The 17,621-nt window shown below is 50.5% G+C and overlaps 1 protein-coding gene across 7 annotated transcripts in view; it reads left to right on the forward strand.

Annotated features, from left to right (window-relative positions):
* The window catches only part of MVB12B (multivesicular body subunit 12B), a 66,981-nt gene that overhangs the window by 33,517 nt on the left and 15,843 nt on the right, over positions 1-17,621 (forward strand). The window lies entirely within an intron of this gene.

Below are 17,621 nucleotides of genomic sequence, written 5' to 3' on the forward strand. Positions count from 1 at the left end.
GCTGTTCGTGAACCACAGCAAAAAAGGACTTTTGGTTCTGCAAGCTAGAGAAAGCCGTTGGGCGCAGCTGTGACACAACAGTGCCTTTCACCTGCCTCTTCTCTTGTGGGGCTGGCTCAGACTCTGCTTCAGCTGAGCAGTGCAAGAGGGTTTTCCTTAGAATTATTTTTTTGGGAGTAGTATTACATCTGAACAAATATTGTGATAGGCACGGTAGAATCACACTTAGCCACAGGTTTCTCTTTGTTATGTCATTTTTTGCAAGAGGAGAGAAATACTGGCTTTAAACCTGACTCTGTCAAAAGGTACCGGAGGTGCAGTCCCTGCGTCTGGCTGAAGGAGATTTTTCAGGACAGTTTGGAAACGCAGAAGCAGCAGCGGTGGGTTCAGTGGGCTGTACGACAGGTAGTGCTTGTGCATAGTCAGGGAAGAGAAGGTGGCAAAAATGTGCCGTTCACAGGTTCCTGCTATTAATAGTGAGTGACAATTCTAACATGGGAACATGGCATTAATTCATGTACCATAATCAAAGGGCTATTTAGAAGGTAATCTCTGGCTGAAACTGCAGCTTCAGGTTCCTAAATAGATGGAATATAACAATTGCATAATTCTTGTCAGTACTCGTTTTTCTTGTTACTCTCCTGCCCTAATAGATTTAGAAATGTAAGGGAAGGCATGTTCTTGTGCTCACACGAGAGACAGTCCCCCGTGGAGGACAGAAAGCTGCGCTTCCTCTCCTGAGAAAGCGTCAAACGCACAAATCGCGAGGCAGCAGCTCCACGTGAGTGTTCCTGAGCACAGCCCTGCTCTAGGACGTCCAGGGCTGCCTCTGCGTGTGGTGCAACCTGAAAGATGACCTATTTTGCCAAGAACCTGAATGCTTTACCGGATAATTACAGGCAAAGCACAAAGCAGGCCTGCAGAACGGCATGGCGTTAGTCCTCCGCATTTGCACGAGCACGTTTCAGTCGAAGTATATAACTCTGCCCCCCGCCCCCGAGTGCACGTTCTCCTCCAGACACATTGTTATACGAGTTGTTGTGCGTACACGTGCTGTAATGGCTATTGCAGCTGTGAATCGTTTCTGAAGAAAGGGTCTTGTCATATGAAACATCCTGTGCGTTGGCAGGGATCTTCACGCATAACTCCTGACCGCTGCTGCCTTTTCAGCAGCCGTGATGAGGTGCTGTGACAATTCCCTCTGCGTGCGTAACCATTGCCGAGGCAGATCAGCCCCCGGGCGCGCTGTGGAAACCATTCCGAAGTTTCCTGTTACGTCGGTGTCGTTTGCAGCCAGTCCGTTTTATCTGCGTGGCGATGCGAGTGCCTCGCTGCAGTGCCATGGCAACAGGAAATTTATTAACGCGCTTCCACTGCCGTCCCTAATTGCTCTGCCGGGATGCGGTTTGCCGCGGGGGGGTCCTGGCAGCGACGTGCCGGGGGGCTGTGGCGGCCGGCGGCCGGCGTGGTGACCCGGGGCGGCCGAGCCTGCAGGCTCCCTCTCTTGGCTCTCAGCAAAATGGGAGGTTTCCTGGTGCTGGTGCAGGGAAACAAAAGCCGTTAGGAATGGTCTCTTTTCTTCCAGTTTTGGTATCGCCTCAGTCTGAATTCTTGTGGTGGGGACAGGATGGGGCACTTAGGAAAGGGGGGTGAAATGCAGAGTTGCTGCGTGGTCTCGCTTCTCTGTAGACACCCAAGATTTTCTCAGTAGTCAATGAAGAGAACCGTTCCAACTGGGGTTCAGCCTATTTATGGAAGGCGAAAAGAATTTTGGCTGTCGAGCCTACTTGTATCTCAGAATACGTTTTGGCAGAAATTGCCGTACCCCTGCTGGAACTGTCCTGTTGCTCCTTGGGCTGTGCACTGCAATTACTATCTCGAAGCTGGAGTCAAGGAAAACATGATCCTGGAAGTAGTAATTACAGTTTTTAACCAGCCTTTTGTCATTTCTGTCTTGGCAATGAAACACTGGGTGACCACAAAGCTGGGGAGACTCCTGGTTGCACAGTAAAGGAATGAACCGGTCGTAGGAACCCGCTGCCCGCCCTGGAGCGGGAGCTGCCCCGTGCCGCTGCGGCGCAGCACTGCTCGCCCCGCTGGCACCGTCCCCCCGCCCGCCGCGCACCCAGGGGGCGGAATTACTTCTGGGTTGATCTGCAGAAGGTCTCTGGGTGCTGCTGGGAGCGCGGTGCTGAGGAGCTGACAGGTTTAATGTGCGTGTTGGAACGGGCAGCTGCTGGAAGAAGAATGCCTTGCTCCAGACAGACCTGTCGACAGACACTGCTCAGTATTTCACAGCGTAGTCTTTCTTCATGGCCTTCAGCTTAATTAAGATGTTGTTGTGACTACATACTGCCTTCATTTCAGACTTCAGCATCTTCTGGCTGCATATTGCTTTGGCTTATCAGAGCCACAAGGACAGCGAGGGAGAGAGGGAGCCCTCTCAGGCAGCCACAGATAATAATGTACAGGGAAAATTCCTGAATGAAGTGAAAAATTATTTATAATAATGGTACTCAAATAGAAGGGAAATAAGTCACTCTAAGGGTATATAAATTTTTATGATAGTGTATAAACAGCCATAGCTTGCCTTGTCTCCCATCTATCCCTGCAGAGAATGAGGGCAACATCTAGCATAAAGAAAAATATAATAAGAAAACGAAGAAATGAATGGGAAGAGCTGGAGGATTGATCACTCGGTGTATTTGTATATCCTGATGTAAAAGGTGCTGCTGACAGGTGGCCAGGTTTCTTCTGTATAAAACCATGTGTGTGCTGTCAGGGCGGTGTGAGCAGCCTTGTTTCGATTGATGAATTGCCTGCTTTCTTGATTAAACCTTCCGTCACTTAAGAAACAAAAAGCCTGTGTTTGGATGGCAGAGTGGGACATGTCAAAAAAATCTGTCTGCTTTACCTTTGTGCAGATGTTGGGCACAGACTGTAACATGTATTATTAAAATGAATGTGGCATTTACTGTGCATTATTTCTTTCCTGGGAGAAAGGACCTGTAAATTATATGCTAATAATAAGCTTTAACCCTTTCAGAAACCAAGAGATTTAGGAGTGCAGATATTCCTGCAGGCCTCACTAATTGGATGGGCTCTAACACTGCTGCAGCGCTCTGAAGTTAATAAACAGTGTGTCTCAGACCAGCGTGCTGGTGCCTCTTGGGGATCTTACCTCCCGGAAGTTTTCTGCTGTGTAAGTGCCACTGAAACATAAACCTCTCGCATTACAAAATCCTCCACTGAAAGCCCCCTTCAGATTCTGATTACAGGCGAAAGCTGTCTCCTGCCTGGGGACGAGGTTGCCCAGCCAGCCATGCAGGACCCCTCCGCGGGGGGCACGGCCGCCAGAGCTGGCAGAGCCTCCCCCGCCAGCTCTAACCTTTGATTTCACTTTCAGAATCGCTTCAACCTGCCAGTTTGAGACGTATTCAACCGACTCGTCTCAGGAAAAGGATTAGGGATAGAAAAAAGGCTTAACACACCTTGCAGAGCACATGGCAGGATCCTGCCTTGGAAACTAGTGACTGAGTTTGCAAAAGGGAGATTTTCAGGCCCTCAGCTGTGGTTTCTAGGAGCTCACGAGCTAGCCCAAGCTCTCTGCTTCCCCACGCTGTGGGTTTTCTCTGCTAAAGTCAGGTGGGCAAGGCCGTGGCTGGCTTTGGTGTGTGACCCTGCACGCTGCTGGGCAGCATTGTCTCTTTTTGCCCTGAAATTTTACTGTAGCCATCTTCAGTGTCATGTGGCAGGGAGACACGTTCATCGGTTGTAGGGTACAAATTTATGTGATTTGAATACAGGACAGTCAGTACTTGTACTTCCTCTTGACCCCTTCTCAGACTCAGAACAGAAATGGCATTGCGCGGAGTCTGTCAGGTACTGCACAGCCTCATCAGAATGTGCACAAAGGAATTAAAGCCTCTTTGTACCAGTTTTGTGCATGAAACAAGCGTATGAACTTCCAGATACTGCTACAGCCGTCATCTCGTAGGCAGAAACCAAACTGCAGCCATATAAACCTGTCTCCAAGGATTTTTCTTCTAGCAGAAACCTGGAGATAAGGTGATCAGAGTTACCCTTGGATGGGTCCAAGTTTCATTTTTTGAACACTTAAATATGGAAACTGTGCTGAAAAAGCAACAGAACAAAAGCCGAACATACTTTGATGTATGTTTGTTGATAATATTTTCAAATAATGCTTGCCAGCTGTCAGCCCAAGACAATAAAAGCATTTGTGCAAGTCCTTGAAGCAATAGTTGGTGTTCTCTTGGCACGGGGACACGCGTGCCGCGCTGCAGGCGGACGGCACAGGTAGAGGTGTGTGGCTCCCCGTGCAGCTCTGCCGCCCAGACGCCGCGTCTCGCTTCCCCAGAATCCTGCCCTTGTGTCCAGAGCATCCGGCATTCCGGCTGCAGCTTCCTGAAAGTGCCGGGGTTCTCCAGCGATGCTGGTACGGAACTGAAGGGGGAGGTTTTTGGTTTCTTTTGGAAGAAAAGTGCCCTGTCCTCTGGGCTGGAGCTCAGATGTCACATCCCAAAACGTCACACGCTTTATCTACTGCTAAAGCAACACCGTGGTTGTGAATGAGGCTGAATATTTGCCATTTATTTGTTTAGGAGCGGCGGGTTCTCAAAGCAGTTACTTGATGCAGTGCTGTTGCTTATATTTATTGTAAAAGTGCTATTTTGTGATTGTGTTTCACCACATTATGAAAACAGTTCCTTGTGCGAAGCAGGGCTGAGCGCCGAGGAAGGGAGCAGGGCCGGGTGCTGGCGGGTGCGTGTTTGCTGCTCGCTGTCACGGAGGGTGCTCTGTGGGCAGCTCTGGCAGGTGTCTCTGATTTGTTTATTTTGGAATTGCATGCTAGTGTTTGTTACCTTAATATTTGCCTTGGAGATGTAAATATTTACTTATATAATTGCTACTATCTCATAAATATTTCTTTATTATATTTAAATATTTATTTACCTCTTTAAGACACTTTATGGAAAGGTCAGAAGAAACTTCATGCCCTGATGGGGTGCCAGGATGGGTTTCCTGCAGTACCTGTCGGGCCGTAGGTAGTGACTTAGGGCAGGCGAGTGGCCGAAGCAGCTGCCGCCGTGCGGTGGGACGGTTGGGCTGCGGTTGTAGAGGGGAACGTTCACAAGCGTCCGAGTTCGCTGCGCTCCGTCACCCAGGCGGGCTGACCCAGCACGAGGTCAGTTTGAGGTGGCAGGAGGAGTCCCCTGGGGCCAGGTCGCGCCGGGGAGGGGGTGAGTGGGCTTGGTCCTGCAGAGCCTGGCGGGGTTGGGGCGAGGGGGTCGGTCCGCGGCGTGGCTGTGGGGCAAGGGGCTGCTCCCGTAGGAAATACGGTGAGATTTGGTGTTCGTTCCACGCTGGTTTATAATCCAGATCTCTGGAGGCAGCAGAGAGAGTGGAAACTGATGTTAATGATCTGGAAAAACATCAAAGCCAGTGGATTCCTGAAAAGGAAACCAAGTTGCTTTTCTGTATTGGATAATGCAGATCTTGGCAGGGGGGCGTTGTAATTTGTCTGGGTAGCTTTGTTGGAAGCGTTTAGTTCACACGCTGCTCTTCTGGCAGCAGTTTGCTTCCAGATTCCTCCTCCCTTTCGGGAGCTCGGTCGATTTATCCAGCGTGGCTGTGAGTTTTGCTCCGAAGTGCCGGTGTGTGGCCGCAGGCTGGAGCCCGGCGGCAGCGCCGGGGCTGGGTGTGGGCAGCGTTGTGTTTGCCCTGCTCAGCGATGGACTCCCAATGCCTCCTTGTGTGTACCCCTTTTTTTTTTTTTAATGACAAAAGAAATCTTTCGGAGGTCTTTCTAGATTAAGAAATGGAAGAAAAAACAAAGATTTCGTTACATTTCAGTGTCCATACGTCAACTTTTCTTGTTGCAAAATGTCAGGTTATCTATGCCACAACTGCCACTTACTTCTCTTCAGTGTACGTTCTCTTTTAAAAGATACTGTATCTTTTATCTGTATGTAATGAGGACAGACGTTTTAATCAGAGGTTAGTCATTTACTTTTGCAAACTATTGTTTTGCTTCATCATTTTTGCAGATAATTAAATGGTTCGCTTGGCACAGTGTGTCTGCTTTATTAAAACAGGTAATTTTGAAAAAAAGGAAGATGCTATTTTTTGGATCACTGCACAAGAATTGCCTTTATCTTCATCTTCCAGCGTAGTTTCTGGTGGTTTTGAGATACCCTCCTATGTTCGAGTGTTTTAGTACACCCCGCTCTCGGAGGGGGGAGGCCCTGTGCTACATTTCACTGTCGATCCCGATTCCCACATGTACATACTTTGTGCTTTTTAAGAACAGAAGCGGAACTAAATTTATTTTTTGTGACACTGAATTTTAATTAGGATGGTCCAAAAAACAGACAAGTTGTGACACAAGCTTTATTCTGTGTTGAAACCTCTTTGCTGAGGCTGAGATTAAAGACAGCCTGTTCTCTGCCCTATTGCAATTTCCAGTCTTTGGGCTGAGACCTGGATAATCTTCAAAATACAAAAGGCTCTATTAATATCCAGCAGTTCTGGGAGACTGAAGTCTCATGTAAAATGCTGCAGCTGCGTATTTCAGGAAGGAAAATGTAAGTGTTACTTAATACTATATTTAATGAGATTCAAAAACCTGTATTTCTTATTAAATTAGCTCATCCGTGGTACACACACTCTGCGCGCTCGCTGCTGCAGCGTTCCGCCCCGCGTTATCAGTGCTGCGCTCAGGCAGGCTTGGCCCAAACGGTGAAAGATGAAGCCACGAGTTCTCCCGCCTGTATAATTTTTCAGACATGTGATTTTCTGATTAACCTGCTGTCGTCCGAAGTGGCATTCTTTATCTTCATCATCTCACTTGGGCGTACTCGTACAAGAGCGCGACAGCTCTGGCTGTGGTGCTGCTCTTCCTCCCGCCTTAGTCCCGGCCGTCCCGTGGAGCTGCGGGTGCCGTGGGGAGCCTCGTCGCCTCCCGTAACGCACCAGAGCGACAGACTTCACCCGTGTTTCCGAGCTCACGCATCGCCTTCCCGGGAAGCCGCTTGTTGATCTCTGCCAGGAGGATGGGCTGGCTGCTGCCCCCGAAGCCCTGAATTCTGTGCGAGCAGGGGTGCCGGGTACCGGGAGCCGGGTGCCGGGACGGCCGGTGGCGGGACGAAGGCGTCGACGCCGGCGGGGCTGTGTCGAGAGGGAGGGGGACGCTGGAGGGGACCCGGCGGGTGATGCGGGGACCCGGCGGGGCGGGGGTGCTGCCCTGGCCCAGCCCCGCTCGGCGCAGGGAGGTGGCTGCCGGAGGAGGGTGGGCTGGCGGGACCCGCACCGGTTGCTCGCGGAGCACAACCTTTGAGGCGGGCTGCGCTGTATTTGTTTTGCTTTCCTGAGTGCCATAGTTTAATTTTTTTAAATAGGAAGCCGCTCTGTGGTTTGGATATTTAAACAGTTATTAACCGAATGACAATTAACAGATTGCATAGACAGATTTTCTTTTCAAAACCTCTGAAATTGAGTACAGTTTGCAAAACTATCACGGCATAGTAATGACAATGAATTTTGATTTCCCGGAACTGATATTAGACTCCTTATTAAACTATGTGCATCTGCTTTTAATTTACTCCAAATAATTGGAAAATGCAATGAAGCTTTCCAATTAAAGCACGGCTTTATGCTGTTTAATAATACCCCCATAATATTATAGCTTATGAAGTGACAGGTGAGTTGGTGTATGAATAAAACATAAAGGCAGCAATAAGGGACAGAAAACCGGAGACAGTTGTTGGGGATTTTAAATGCTGGATGTAATTTGCATATATTAATCTCTTCTTTTCAGCCTTATCAGACGTTCTTCAGTATTTGAAGTTAAAATAGCGTTGACAGGCGGGAGTACGCTTAGTTTTTTCAAGGATTTATTACTTGTATAATTTCTGATCTTTAATAAGCAGATATGACTGATCCTCATAGTTCTATAGAAATCGGTTAATTGTTCCAGATGGCGTGTACTGATTATGCAAAATTACTTTTCACACCATTTTTTTTTTCTGATGGAGTTTGGAGTAAAATTAAATTTTTTATAGCCTTCTTATCATGCTGTTTTACAGTGGTTTTTGCACAGAAGTTGAATTTAATCTACTATATTACATTGACCAGCAGAGTTATTCTAATGTAGCATTCTGTGATTTGACAAAGAAGAATAGAACACATTGCTCATTGTTCGTTACTGTGCTGCTAATAAAAAGGAGTTCTAGTGCAGAAAACCAGGCTGTTATTTATGAAGAATGCTTAATTTGCACAGTTAAAAATGCAAAATTGTTACGATGAGATGTTCTCTCTTTTGGATAGAAGACTTGGGCAGAACAAATGAAAATAGTCTTGTTGCTACAGATTTCATCTAATAAGGATTTTTTTAAGCGCCTGGTGTGGCTGGGCTGTATTTTATTGGGAGGAGCAGTCATCCAGGCAGCACACTCTGACTCCTATCAAGAGGTGTCACTGGTGTTTTCCCTGATTATCGTCATCCAGATATCTCAATGGCGTAATTTCATAATTGAAAACATTTATAAAGGTTGTTGGGCTTCATTTATCTAATGAAAAGCTGTTTATACAAAGTAACCCACACATAAAGCCCTCTTGCTAATAAGGTTATTGCGGTCCGTTTTGGCGGTGACTCGGTTGTCGGCGGCGGTGTCCGGTGGCCTCGCTGTCCCAGCCGTGCCGTGGCAGGGCCCGGCAGTGGGTGCCCGTGTGTGGCCGTGGCCGGGGGTGCAGCGGCTGCTCGCGGTCCTGCCCGAGCAGGCGGGACGCCGCGATGGACGTTTGTGCCCTGCCGCGGGTTTGGCTGGAAGTAACGCCCGGCCCCGGCTAGTTCTGGGGCCGTGTCCCATCCCGTGTCGTGCCGCCTTCCTCCCAACGGACACTTGCCTGAAATTGCTCCGTTTTCCTCCCCTGGGCCCACCCGGGCTGTGGTGCCTTCGCCAATGTGCAGCGGGTGGCCCCGCGCCCCTGGGCCCCGCTTGTCCCTCGGGCCGGGCTTCGGCCGCCGCGCTGAGACCGCGGTGAGGGGCTGAGGGGACAGTCGGGCCAGAGGCCAGGGCATCTTACTGATCTTTCCAAAGCAAAACAGCAAACCTTTAAAAAATGCCCTTGTGGTTAATGGAATTAAAATCTCCAACTAAATTAGAAAAGTGGGGATACAGTAAATGGACTTTAAAGAGTGCTTGTTTTTAACTCCATAGAAAAAAGACAAGTAATTAACTCAGCCATTAGAAAGCTCAAAATTTCTCCCATCTCCTGTGGAACTAGAAAATTGTTTTGTGTATACTCTTGTATATATTCGAATAATATATATGGAGACGACTAATGGCATAAATCAGAAATTATTAGAAAATATTTGTTCTAATGAAGTAATAATTTGGTAGTAATGTTTTTCATCAGTGTAGCTTAAGGCTACATTAAGTGGACAGACTTTATATGGATTCTCTAATTTTAATCTTCAAAATGCTATCTAATGTCTCATTAAGACTTGCATATAATGTATCTTAAGTACAGTCATTAAATATAGTTTAGGGAGATTTATGTTCAGATATTGCTTAAAGATGTTTTAATAGGCCCATTTACTCTGATGATATTAATGAGCTCTTAACACATATTAAGCTTTTAAAGCTAGTGGTATTCCTCTTGCAGTGAGCAAAACAACTTAGGAATTGTAAATGAATTGGATGCTCCAACAAGGCCGTTTTTCAGCTGAGTCTCCAGACGCCCTCTCCAGTGCCTTCAGCCTGACGTCGTCCCCGGGCGTGCGAGGGCTCGGCAGGGGCTGGCGGCGCTCGTGGAACCACGGGTGTGGGGCGTGACCACGCTTGAGAACGGGCTAGACCTGGGCCGGTGTCTGACGTGTTACACGAATTGGGTTGTGTATCTACTAAAATAAATGGGATATGTTAAGGAAAGAGCCAAATACAGTCACGCTTTTAGATAAATTCTGCTTTTTGATCATCTAAAGTTAAGATGCAAGAATGGTAATTATGATAATAAAAACTGTTCATTCCCCTATTGTCACTTTAGTTCCAACTCAGAAAGTTATTGCGAACAAAATTCTCTAGTTTCATCACTCAGCTCTTCTTAAAAAATCCTTCTGAGTTCAGAGACTTTTATAATTACTAAATTGGTTTGTTAGAAGGAGATAATAGCAAATTTCTTCTTTTCATAATTGGACATTTCTTCCCTGTAGGCTAATGTATGCACGGCACTTGCATACACAATAAGCTGTGCTTTTGAAAAGCCATAACTAGCTAATAAGTGCTGTGGTGTCATCGGAGAGTAATGGTTTGCTGATTAGCATAATTAATGACAAATGGTGGTGCGGAGCGGGCGGATTGGTTTAGCAGATGATGGATGCGCTGCAGCCGAGGCCGAGCGCTGCCGGGCTGCCTGGCGGCGGCGGCTCCTGGGCGGGTGGGGTTGGCCTCACTGGCCACGTCGGCCTGGCCCTCGCGCCGTGGCACGAGCCACACGTGGCCGCAGCGGCCGCGGCTCCTCACCACACGGGGCCTTGGGCCGGCGCCGGCAGCAAGGAGCTGGGCCCGGCCGAGTGTCCCCTGGGCCACGAATGGTCCCCGGCCACTGAGGGTGGGGGGAGCTCCCCGTGCCGTCCGAGACGGGGGCATTTATCTGTGACTTGATTAATCAGGGCTAATTTGCATTCGCAAATGAGACTGATAAAAATGGAGTTACCTTTTCACCTTTGGGGGGGGAGGGATTATTTCTAGGTTGTCTCTTTTTTAAGTGATAAGCAACTCTTTTACCAATAAGGATGAAAATACTTAATTTGCATTAGCAAAAGAAGCTAATTATTATATAGTTAATTAGCATCTGGAAATGAGGATTATCTTAATTACAAAGCACAATTTCCTTAATCGCTACAAAAGTGTGAGTTTGATCTGTGTGGAGATTGGTGACTATTATTATGTAATTAGTGATCATATTAATGGTGTGGTGTATTTAGATATAATTTGCATATGCAAATGAAATTTACCTGATAGAAATATGTGGCTCCACTAATGACTCTGAGCACTTAAAAATTAAATTACATTAGATCTGGATCCTGAGTGGCTGCGCAGTGGCAGGGTGGATCTCCTCCTGCAGAAGGGCTTTAGGCTCTGCGGGGCTGTGGCTCCGTGGGTCAGCCCCTGGGAGGACGAGGAACCCGCCCCCCGTCACTCCGGCCCCCAAGAGCTCGGCCTTAGGAGCAGTCCCCTGCAGCTGGGGGCATCTCGTGCGGCACGGCCAGCGCCCCGAGAAGCGTCGCATCCCTGGGTGGTGGGAGCCCGTGTTCTGTGCGTCAGCCAGCTCCCGGGCCGGAGGCGGGAGCCCCTCGTCCTTTGTAGCCGTGCTTGGGATGAGTTTCTGCTTCCCCTCCACGTTTAGGGGTGTCTGGGGTATGGGGAGCACATGGTCTTCTTTCCCCTCCTTTTACTGAAAGCAAAAACCTGCCTGTGTGTTTAAAAAAGCTGAAGTGCTTTAAAGCAGAGCCATGCTAAGAGGGGGTGCTGCCAGCCTGGCCTCCGCCGGGAGCCCTGTGGGCCCGATGCTGGTCGCGGGGTGCGCGGCTGGGGCCGGCGCTGGCCTGGCCCCCGTCCAGAGGTTTCCAGGTCGGGGAGCCCAGTACCCCCGCAGCGACAACCTCCCTGCCCCATTGTACCAGCTCACACCTCCGCAGGCGTCTCAGCGAGGGAAAATCAAAGCTTCCAGGGCAAGGTATTGTAATAAAATGCAGTGTGTTCCTTTAATATTCCCTGCTCCTAACCTGCAGGACTGAAATGACTGAAGTGCAAAAAATACCCGTGCTGGGAGGAAGCAGCCCTTACCCAACAGGATGTTTCTCTCATCAGGCCGGATAAATTTACAGCCGCCGGCCGGGAACACTGCAGCTATTGTGGGTGCTTCCTCCGCCGCCTCTTGCTCCAGCCCCAGTCCCGCCTGCCTGCGCCTCCCTGCCTCTCTGCGGCAGACAGACATTACATGTTTAACGACTTCCAAGGAGTCTGTCTGTCATTACAGCCAGAGCTGAAAGTAATTGAAAAGCGTCTGTGTTTCTCTTCAGCGCGCGGCCGGTGTGCGGCGGCCGGAGGAGCCTCCGCTTCGCCTCCCTGTCCTCGAGCGGGACCTGCCCCGGCCCTGCCGCAGCCCCGCACCACTGCCCTGGTTTGTATCTGCTCTGGTCTAATTAATTAAGGGTTGTTGCTTGGAAGTAGCACATGCTTAGGTGTGATCTTTGAAGTTTAGTGTGGTGCGGAGACTTCAAAGGGGACATTTTATTAAAAAATAATAAAATCAAGAGCTCCTAAACACTTGCAATTTGAGAGGTTGTTTGAAGTCTCTCCATGTTCTCTGGTGCTGATACAGCCGCAGCGCTGAGGTACTACTTACTCGTCACCATGCAGTACTTAACCTTCACTTTATTTAAAAAAGAAAATAATCAAAACCAGGAGTATTTTCTCAAGTGTTTTCGTGGCTTGATCTAGTAGTAAAGAACTAATTGTGCCATGTCATGAGCTATGCAGGAAACAGAGAAAATCAAGGCTGACAATCAAATTAGCAAAAATGAAAATTTAGTCCAGGTCTGTTTTTTTAATCAAAGTCGTTTCAAGACAAGCAGGAAAGCTGTAAACCTTTCTCATCGCGGAGGTTTCCTTCCCCAGCCCGGGAGGCCCCTGCGCTCCCGCTCACCGCACCCAGCGTCACGCGGTTCGGTGCCGCCGCCGTCCCCCTGCCAGGCCTGGGCACCAGCCTGCGCTCCCCCGCCCGTCCCGCTCCCCCGGCAGCGGCGGGACCAGCCTTGGGCTTGTGCCTGGGTCCGGTGGGGCTGAGCCCAGGGCCATCCCGGCCGCCCCACTCTCCTCTCGGCAGCGCCTTTGGCTAACGAGGGCCGCGGAGGGCCGGCCAAGCGCGGCTCGCCTCGGCAGAGCCGGCGGCTCAGCGGGCGCAGATGGCGAGCCCTGGCCACCGCGTGAGCTGCAATATGTCGGAGAGGCTGGGCGGCGGGGGGGAGCACTGCGTGCCCCTCGCCCGGGTCCCTGAGCCCGAGGCCCAGAAGGGACTGGAGGGGAGCCAGAGGAGCCGGGGTCGATGCCTTAATATGCGGGTGCTTTTCTTTATGAAATAAAGGAGGGTGTGTGTTCTGGGGGCGGCGTCTGCAGCCTGGGGCGGTCGCGGCGCTCCCGCTTGCAGCCGCCTTGGCAGGAGCTCGCGGGAGAGTTTGCTCTTGTTTTCCCGCTGAGGTTTTGCTATCATTAGTGATTTGGAAATGCAGCGTGGTGCTGTTCCATCTGGGACTCGCGCACGGTAGCACGGAGAGCGCACACACATGTTTACTATTCAGACTGCTATTTGAATTGCTGTGTACAGAAATACAGAAGTAGGAGGCTTAGCTGCACGTTACGGAGAGTGCGGTTTATTTTGGAAAGCTTGCATCCTTCTCCTGATGCGTTGCAGACCATTGTAAAACATTTTTTTCCGTACTTCTGCATGCCTTCCCCCTGCACGGAGATCCCCTGGCGTGCCTGGGTTGGTGCAGGTGTCCTGGGCGCGCGGGGGGAAGGCTCAGGAGCGCGGAGCTTGTGCCGGGAAGTGGAGAGGCGCGAGCAGGGGCTGAGCGCGGGGGCCTGGGAGGGGGCACGAAGCGGGGATGGCCGGGTCCCCCCCGACCAGCCTCCCACCGCCTCAGCCCACACTGGGCCCTGCTTCTGATGGCAAGAGCTGGGGGGACAGGGCTGTGGGTTCTGGCTTGCGTGGAAACGGCACTCGAAGGGCTGTCCCTCGAGCGGGGCCCGGCTGCGTGCCGGGGGGCAGCGAGCTCTTCTGGTGGGCGTCCATGCGGAACAGGGGGTCGCGCAACCCCTGCTCCAACCAGGGCTTCCCTCAGTGGGTACGTGCGGCCGCCCTGTCCGGCGCTCCCTGCCAGCCCCCCGGCCCTCGCCCGCTGCCAAGTTCCTCTGGTGTCATTTAGCTGAAAGTGAAGTTTTCTCTAAGCAGGTGAGCTTTGCTGGGTTTACAGTGTTGCTGTGGGCTGGTTTATGAGATACTCGTCTCGGTAAAACATAAACACTCCATGAGCGTTTCAGGTCTGGGGAAAATCGGAAGACTTCTGCAGCATCGCAGAAAGGTCTGTCTGAAATCTAAGGTCATTTAAATTTTAAAGGTGGCAGTGGTACATCCAGCATTGGGGTTTTTTTGTTGGTTTGGATTAGCAATGCTTAGTTTTCAAAGTCACGCAGGAAAGTGTTTTGTAAGGGGTTTATTTATTTAAATATGTTTAGTAACAGCAGTTGAAAATTCAAGTGTAAAAGGCCATGCAAAAATAGCAATGAAGAAATCCAGAGCTATGAAAGCTTATGGTGAGAATTTAAATGCAGAAACAGCTGTTATTTCCTTGGGAGTTGAGGTATATAAACTCTTCCATGGCTGTGTATCCCCACAATAGTGGTGTGAAGAATTAGCGCTCACTGCAGTGTGCAAACTGAACCCGCCAAGCACTGAGGCAGCTATTCATCTATACCCAGGAGCTAAATATGACAATGTTAGCATTTTTCATTTCCCTGACGTTACCATTAATAAAGCAATGATCCAAAAGAAGCTTTGCTGAGTCTGTTCTTTATGCTTCCATCACTCACGACTAGATAATTTCACACAGGATCGTTTTTAAATTAAATGACGATAAAAGCGCTCTGCTGTCCTGTGTTCACTAGTTCATAGAAGTCTATCAAGTCATTAATGTGTCATGACAAACTGCTAGTTGGATACAAGAGTAATTAATTATTTGCATAAATAACAGGTTGAACTTCGTGCTTTGAACCGCAATGACATATGCGTCGCTTCACGGACATCTCGGAACCTCTTGCGGAGGGTTCGCGGGAGGGGCGAGCGCTGAGCGGGGCCTGTGCCCCCGCGGCCTCACACTCCCCACGGCCGGAGCTTGGCTTGAGTTGTGATGCTTTTTGTGTTCTGAAGTTCCTCATTAACGGCTGCTTCAAGAAAGCATCTGATCGTTGGAGATTTCAATGAACAATTATACAGATTTTCATAATCACCATTAATCACCACATATTTTTCAAGATAATTACAGCAATTATTATTTAGATTCCTCTTTTATGTGCACATTGTAGAAAAGAACAAGTGCTTATTACGCTGGGTAGTGTAGAGAACTACAGTCTGAAGTTCTTTGTCATCCAGAAAGTCATTATGTTAGCTGATGCTGCCTGTGAAAGTTCGTCAGCGTGTTTAAATTAGGGTAGCATTGGCAGGTCTGATTATTTAAATCTGGTAGCTTTGCTAAAAATATAGTTATTCAAGAAAGATGAATTACTAATTTGACAACTGAGATTTAGTTGGAGTCTACAGCACAGAAGGCAGCATCTATCGTGTGCTTAGAGGAGGGTGACAGTACTTTTTCAGATTAAAGAGAGAGTCTCTAAGCGAGCTAACAAGTTGCATTTATAAAGCACAGTTTTGTGGCCTGCCCTTTAAAGGCTGAGAGTAAGTCTTGTAACGAAGAAGCGGCTGCTGGTTAGAAGTTGGTCCTGCTTCTCGGTGGTCCTGCACGGATGAAGGGGGTGGCTCCGGTGCCCTTCCGGGTGCCCCTCACCGAGGCTCCAGCCTCCTCCCGGCTGCCGTCGGGGACTCAGGGGACGCGACCTTCAGGGCCTGGCGTTAGGAGCGCGGTTCTGGCCACCGGCTCCTTTCGACTCTTCTAATTACAGTGACTGAGCTAATTGGGCAGGACCCTCAGGGAGGAGTTGCTCCTGGGAGACGGCAAACAGCCATTGAAAACCTTTTTCTTTCTGAAATCCCTTTTTATTTTGTTCTGTTCTGAGGGAGAAGAGTGCAGGCAGCTCCCTCATCTGTCGCAGGTGCTGCGGGAGGTTGGACGGGGAGAACCCGCTGCTCCCGGCGCGGTGCGGGCCGAGGCGCAGGTGGTTGGTGTGGCTGCTGGCCCCGGGCGGAGCCGGGCGGGGCAGGAGCAGCTTTGCCTGTGCGAGGAGGCTTGAAGTGAAACGTGCAAGGTGCAGACATTTTATAGGTCTTTAAAAATATTTTAAAGTCACAATCCTTTAAAGATATTAAACCCTCCGTGGGTCAGTGCGTGAGCTCGTGCACGTGGTGGTGCTGTGGGTAATGGCACTGGCGGTATCGCTGTGAGAATGAGCCCTTGCCCCCCTGTTTTGTCGTGGATCAGCACATGGTGCCTCTGGAGCGCTGTGCTTCATCATCCACCACCGCCATTCCTTTTATCCCTTCGCGGTACCGTCTGCTGGTCTCGAACGTGGCGCAAATCGACATCGAGGAGCGTTGAGCAGCTCTTGGCCAGACTGAAACAAGAGCTGCAGCTGCAGGCCAAGGCCTGGCTGGTGAGTCCTGGCTCTGCCCAGGAAACGGGGACACTGGGCGGGACCTCAGCGCTGCGCTCATCGGGGGCTGCCAGGAATGCCTCAAAAGCCACGGGAGGGGAAAAAAGGGGAAAAGGGAAGAATCAGAGGCTGCTGATGATGTTTATTTACAGCACAACATCAGAACAAGGGACATGGAATTAAAAGCCTCCTACAGTTCTGGTTTGATTTAATTTTATTATGAAATTAGCTGGCTGCTGTAAGCGGCGGCTGCGTACTGTCTGGTGGTGCTGGGAGGGAGCGGTGGCCCCCAGCCCCCGGCACTGGACGCCCCGGCAGGCTGCGGCACCGTGATGGCAGCTCTTCCAGCCCTTCCTGCCCGGCGCTGGAGGCGCCTGGCCCTGGAGCTGGCCGCCTGCACTCACCCCCCAACCTCTCTGGCAGCCGGGGTGGGCTGCTGTGCAGCGGGGAGTGCTTTGAAGGGCCCGCGAGAGCTGCGAGCGTGAGCTCACACACGAGCGGCCGTGCTGCCCCCGGGAGTTGCAGGGAGAGGGCTCTGCCAGGCCCGGGCACGCGGAGCCAGAGCTTTGTTGGAAGCAGTGTGTGCACGGGGCCCTCACGAAGCACGTGCTGCACGTCGCGTGAGGCTGTCCTGTCCACGAGACGGAAGAGCTGACGTTAACGTGAGGTGGTTGTGCCGGGGCAAACGGTCGCTGCGTTCCTGAACCTTCCTGGGTTTGGATTTGTGCTCCTACGAGGAAGCCGGGTGCCTCGCTCCAGGTGTCCTCGTGAACACAAACACCCCTCCTTAGGCACCAGGAGCTTCGAACCTCCGGTGCTGCGGGACGGTGGGCAGCACCTCCGAGAGCGAGGTGGGGGACGTGGGGGGGTCCTTGCTCCGAAGCGTTTGTTTTGCCGCGGGCTCCGGGACGAGGCTGAGCTGTGGGGCGACGGGGCCAAGCGCTGGGGGAGGCGGCAGCCTGGTGCTTTATTTCCGTAAAGTTGCCTGAATTGGTGGGTATTGAAATCCTCGTGTCTCCCAGTGCCTGGCTGCGAAAAGAGCTGTTGAATGAGCATCTTGTTTTCCGATTTCTGCCTTTAATGTATTTTACCAGCAGCCCAGTGACAGGCCTGACACGCCAGCTCCTGTGCACGCTCCTGCGCTTTGGGAGTGCAGCATTAATAACACACTTCCATGCATCATGCCATTTTTAAGCATGATCGTTATGATAA

Source organism: Strix aluco, chromosome 20 (assembly GCF_031877795.1).
Source record: "Strix aluco isolate bStrAlu1 chromosome 20, bStrAlu1.hap1, whole genome shotgun sequence".
In the NCBI taxonomy this organism is placed as follows: domain Eukaryota; kingdom Metazoa; phylum Chordata; class Aves; order Strigiformes; family Strigidae; genus Strix; species Strix aluco.